Below are 6478 nucleotides of genomic sequence, written 5' to 3'. Positions count from 1 at the left end.
TGACATAAATAAAAAATACCCTACATGCAATACTATGACATTAAAAAGTAATTTAAAACTACTTTTAAAAATGTCCCTAAAATGTAATGTGTGTTAAACCAATGTTATATTGACTTATGATATGATATGATATGATATACTAAACCCCTTTAAGCATCTCATGAATCCTCCCTTGACAGGAGGCCTACGCCCGACACAAACTATATAGATGGAAACTACCTCCTAATCTAACTGCAATAGTCAAATGTTATGTTTTTGCTGATAATACTTCGTAGCACTGTATTTATTCTTATGAAGGAGTATTTTTACATTGTTCTACTTTTACCTCTGCCCACGATGTAGTGAATGTGTTGCATGCCTGTCCGACAAATGGCATTTTTAAGATGCCTCTCCCCTCCCATGTTTTGTTTTCCCCCATACAAACAGATGGGAGCGCACCATCTGAAATATGCAGCCTGGTAGAATAACCATTGTGATCACCCGTCACGTCACAAAGTCAACATGAGGACAGTTTCATTCACAGGAAAAGGCCACAAAGGCTTTTGTCTGCTGACCTCGTCTATTAACAACAGCACAAACCAGCCAACAACGGACATTCCAGGCGAGCCTGGCATACTTGGATCCATGCGATATAAAATGTATCTTCCTCTTTGTCAAAAAGACACAGCAAAGCCCTTTGTGTTTTGTTTTTTTTGCAAGGGATTTTTTAAAACATAACTGACACTTCCTCTGACTCTCATTAATAAAACAGATTAATTCCCAGTTGGGTTGGAGTGAGGCTCAAGGAGGGGGTTGCGGAAGGATGGGGGAGCAAGGAGGGGTTTGATATGTTGCCTGAGGTGACACACACACACACACACACACACACACACACACAGACACAGACAGACACACACACAGCTTCCCCAATCAAAAGCTTCTTTCCGCTTGGATGGAGAAAGAAAAAACTTCAAAAGCGTCATCTACAGCCTGATGAGAAGCTGGAGTGTGGCAGATGTAAACCCGCCCTCTGGCACACACACACACACACACACACACACACACGTACCGAAAGGCACACCAAACAGAGTTGTGAAAATAAGCCACATGCGTGTGTGAGTTTGTGTGTGTTTGAGGCGACCCCTTCTGCTGTTGTGTCCGGCTTCGGATGAGATGTGACACTGTGGATGAATAATACAATAGAGAGATACTCGGACGTGTCAGCAGCATCTGTCTCTGTCTGGGGCTGACGTGTGTCATCCTCCCTCCTCATTCAGAGCCGAGAGCGGGGGTTTATACAAAACTAATGAAGCAGACACGCGGCATATTAACACACACTCGCACGCATACACGCAGACACATAGAGACACACAAACTAGTGCAGCTCGTGTTGAATGAGGCGTGCCATGTGGCCACACTGGGGAATTTGCGACGAGAGAGATGCCTCACGCCGCTTTTGATACACAAAAAAAGAGATCTCAGTGCAGAAGGAAGGGTCAGCAGAGGTGGGTCACTCAAATACTTGCGAGCAAGACCAAAACACGGAATGATTTATGATACGGCTGTGGTGAAGAGCTGGTTATTGCCTGGTGTATTATTCAGAGTTGTAACTGAACTGAAGTGGACTTTGTTGTCACTATCAAAGAAGTCAAAGGCCCAACCGCTGCGCTCCGATTGGCTGATAGATGCCAGTTCCCAGAGGGCTGAGGGAACAATAATTAGAAGACAGAAAAAGAGGCGCAGTGACAGATGAATAGCAGAGATGGAAGTGGAAGGGTTTTGCTGCATTTGAACAATAGAGCAGTCTCTCTTTGTTTGTGGTGGAACAGGTTCTTGAGCAAGGAACTGCAGATGACAGAGCTTTTATTGGAGCATGTGAGACATTATCATATTATCATACTTAATGCACTTTAACACGCTGCCAAGAATCTTTGAAATGTTAATGGTCTGAAATAAGACCCATGGATTAAAATATGAAAGAGGAAAAACATGCAGTATGTGTGTTTTTGGTGGTGGTGTTGACAGTGTGTTGTGCTTGTGTGTGCACGCCCAAGAGTGATTACACTGGGTTGGCACATAGTTTCTCCTCCGTTGCGTAAGACTCTTTCTTTAAAGGTGATGAGAACCTCAGCAGACGACTGACGGCCTTTAGCTGTGACTAAAGTCGCAGGTGAGTCAGAGGTGCAAGAGAGAAACACATCACTTTTAATGAGGATCTGGTCGCTCCAACTGATCAGCACACCCAAATACTGCAGGCTGTGTTTGTATTGCACATTTGTTGCATCGTTTTAGTTACTGGTTACTTTATATCATAAGATTTTACATACAAAAAAATGTGTTGTTGAAGTAAAATGAGCTCCACTTTGAGCAATTAGTGCAATTTAAAAATGCAGGAATTTGACTTCTACTGGAGTATTTTTACAGTGTTGTATTTCTACTGAAGTACAGGATCTAAATATTTCCTTTGAATATTTATACTGAAATGTATCTTGCAAAATCTTCTGTGACGATGCATTTCTTTTGTTTTAAAGCGTGACTAACATTTTCACGAACATGTTTGGCTTTTGGTGAAGATGGTGGCCTTTATGAAATACTGAAAAATGTGGGGTGTCATATTCTATTTACAAATGAAGAATTCAGCACATTCATTTTTGCATGATTTTAGGGGCTTTAGTGCTTGTTTAGTTGTAAATGAATTGGACTTGTAACGCTTTTTTAAGTCCTCTGACCACTCAAAGCGCTTTAACACTACACATCGCCATTCATCCCTTCTCACCCATCCATACACCGATGGCAGGGCCTAACATGCCCATCAGGACCATCTAATCATTCACACACTGTCGGAAAAGCCAGCGGGAGCCATTTGGGGTTAAGTGTCTTGCCCAAGGACACATTGTCATGGCCTAGCGGATCAAACCGCCGGTCCTCTGATGGAAGGACGCCGCTGCTCTACCACTGAGCCACCGTCTCCCCCCGTGGTTTCAGAGTTTGAGTGCTTTTGTTTTTACATTTGATGTATACATTTTTGGGCCAGGACATTTTGTAAGAACGGGTGACGTGAATGTTGTCGTAAACTTCCCATCTGGGTGGACTAACTTGCCCATTTGGGCAACTAGAAAGACTGAAGCTCAGGGTGTTGGCACAGATCCAGTGCAGATCCTGCAGGGGGGAGGGTGGCAACTCACCAGAGAGATGCCCGTCATCAAACAGTGTGGAGATATTCCGCTTCATTTGGGCTTTGGAGCTCTGTGCCTCTGACTGGTTTCTGTCCTGTTTCTGTTTGCAGGGATTTTGTCACCAGTAAACCGTATCACGCGCCCGTGTTCCATGGTAGTACCTTTGAGGAGTTAAATGAAGAACTTCTAAAATGCAAATGTCTTTTTTTCCTCCGTTCTGCACACTGGCACACATGGACCCAGCTTTTGTCTCATTCTGGTGTTTGATTCTGCAGCAGTTAGTGGCCTTTTGCTCTCTTGGCAGCGTCTTTCCGTGCCCCTCCTCCCTCCTCCCCCATCAACAGCAGCCAGACAGCCATCCAACATGCCAGCTCTGGTGGGAGGCTGGCGACAGCTCAGTTCCAGCTCCTAAATCAGAGAGGCTGTGTTTAGATCTCCCCCGTAGAGCAGCGCTACACTTGTGATGAGCTCCCGTCTTCCAAGATGCTGAGGAAGCTGTATGCAGTTATTCTCACCCCTGTTTGTCCATTTCGTGCTGAGTCTGTCAGACTATTTCAGAAAACATTCTTCCCTTTTCTCCTTCATCAGCTAATATCACATTCAAGAAAAAGACTAGCAGGGACAAAGAGTGCCGTGGTGCTTCTTGCATAAGCACTCAAGGGAAATATCAAAGAGCATACAGAGATAAAGGACACAGAAAACATCTTATTTAGACAGAGAAAGCTACTTTTCTTGGCTTTTGATGAGGTTGAAAGGCTCGTTCTGGAGTGAAGTGCACTACCTCAGGCTACATTCTTGGAAAGGGACAACAAATCCTCACAGAGAGTTCTCTAAAATAATACAGGAAGGTTTAAGTGCACCACCAACAAAAGTGCATCTGATTTACCTGATAAAGTGGGACCCTACAGCTGCCTTTTGCTCACTTTACATTCACTTCACATCGCTGGCTGGTTTTAAGGGCTTCCTGCCGGCCTTTTGTTCCCTTTTACAGACCGTATGTTTACCACTTCTTGCTCCTCTTTTCTTAAAAGCACTGCACATGTTCCCAAATGTACTTTCAGCAGCAACTTTGACGACGGTAAGAAAGCTCCGATTGGGTCTTTCCAGGAAGAAACGCAGCAACTTTATTTGCCCACATCTTCACATTCTGACATGGAGACGGTTTTCCATGCTCGAGCTGCCAGGAGGCTATTCGTCTTGGCATCGCCAGCGCTCGACTTTAGGTTTCAAAAAAAAAAAAAGTGTAGACCAAAAGAGTGAGCATTTGTGTGTGTATGAGGGAAGTTCTTTCTACTTCTCTGGAAATGCCACAGAGACCTCACACACTGCATCAGCCTTGAACAAAAGCAAACTGCATCCTGAAATTACAGCTGGAAAGTGCTTTAAGCTGTGGACACCCATTTACCAATGTTAATTATTGTACGGATGGAGAACTACCGAATTAAATTGTGAACTGGTTGGTGATCAAACAACTGGCATTTAGACAACAGGCTTCATACAAAAGGAAATTCTGCGGCCATCAGCACTGAACAACATTCATTTATATACTTCCTTGCCTTCTTGCTGCGAGTCAGACGAGAAGATCAACACCACATGGTATGAATCTTCTCCTGGTAGAAGGCACAAAGGCTTATTTCCCCAAACTATGTATTTAATCCTCGACTAAATATCGTTCTGTGATCAAATATCTCGCCGCCATAAAACTCAAAATGATACGACGACATGAGAAGTTGATGTGTTGACTCTTCTCTGGAACTGGCCGATCCATCACAATGGTGGCATTGAGCACTACCTGGTGCATTGTAAATCGGCACACTGGCACACGGGAATAAAACTGGAATGACCAGACAGTCACCGGGCTACAGCTGACTGCAAAATGCAAATACGCTGAGCACAAAGAGGGAGTCAGCACAGAGCACACTTCTTTTATCATCCATCTCCCCCTTTCAATTCCCCCGAGGAGTCTCCGCTGACAGAACAATAGCCCTCTCCCTGATCTGGTTTCTACCTGGCATAACCTCTCTGAGGGGGCCTTTTCACCAGTGCCCCCACACAGGGACTTCCTTTGTTGATGCAAGATGGAAGATCAGTTGAGCAGCCTGGAGGAACAATGCTTCTCATTCATCCAACGCAAAGCTACGGAGCAGACGGCATGAAATCAGTCCAGGTTTACTGATCACACTTTACAACCCATGAGAAAGATCTGGCGTCTGAGGAGACATCCGGGTGTAAATATGTAACGGCACGCAGTCGTTTCAGTCCACAGACCTTTACAGTTCTGCTCTTTATCCATCGCTGATAACAGCTCCAACATGAATAATTCAAACCTTATCTTTTTTACCTTTTCTTCTGCAAACGTCTCTTTTTTCAGAACGTACCCTGGCCTGCCAAGCAGGTTATGTAAGGCCATTTTGAAGCAGCCTTGGCTGAGAAATGTGTTTTCCTGCCGGCTATCTTCTTCGAACCACCTTGGGTGTGAGCAAAGAGGAGAGATAGAGACCGCTTTGTGTCCTTTCAACAAGAGGATCTTTGTGTCATGAAGCACATTCCTTCATAGCATCAGTTGAAACAGCAGGATGTTGAGGATGTAATCTAGGTTTGGAAACATCGCAGGTCACAGTGGTTCCCAAACTGCGGGTCCTGACCCCCACAAAGGGTCGTGAGAGAAATCCGAGGGGGTTGCAAACAATTAACAATGTAAAGCAGAAATCATGTTTTAAGATATTTCCCTATCGTTTGCTTTACTAGCAATGGCAGCAATGATGGTCAATGATCAGACCTCTTACACTCAAATAAGACAAAAGAAGACCTCTCAACCGATGCCAAAAAGGTTGGGAACCCCTGGATTGGAACTGTGGTGTTGCTCAGTCGTCAGGCTGAACGTTTGAAACAGCTCGTTTCAACCTGCAGAACGGAAGAGCAAAAACAAACACAAACCAACTGCTGACAGAGTGTATCAAACCAAGATTTGTCTCAGCGTTTTATGAGCCTGCAGGGAGGTTCGTCTGCACGTCCGTCTCTGTGGAGCGTCTATTTGTTTAACTTTGTGGGGAAAACTGCCTCCGACACAGAATAAAAACAGCCGAGGCTCCTGACTTCCTGCAAACTGCATGGCATAAAATGCCTGTGAGCTGTGAGGCGGTGGAGTTGAGGAGGATAGGAGGCGTCGGATGAGAGGGGGAGAGACGGGGAGACAGGAAAAGGGCAGAGCAGTGGAAGGAACGAGACGGAAACAAAGACGGAGTCAAATGCAGCTTTTCCTCCACAAGGGAAGCAGCCTGGAAAAATAATTGTTGAGAGGAGACAGAGGAAAGCCACTAATG

Source organism: Clinocottus analis, unplaced genomic scaffold, assembly GCF_023055335.1.
Source record: "Clinocottus analis isolate CAN_PGR_092001 unplaced genomic scaffold, fCliAna1.0.p SCAF_25, whole genome shotgun sequence".
NCBI classification, from domain to species: domain Eukaryota; kingdom Metazoa; phylum Chordata; class Actinopteri; order Perciformes; family Cottidae; genus Clinocottus; species Clinocottus analis.
Note: the sequence above shows the minus strand (reverse complement) of the source record.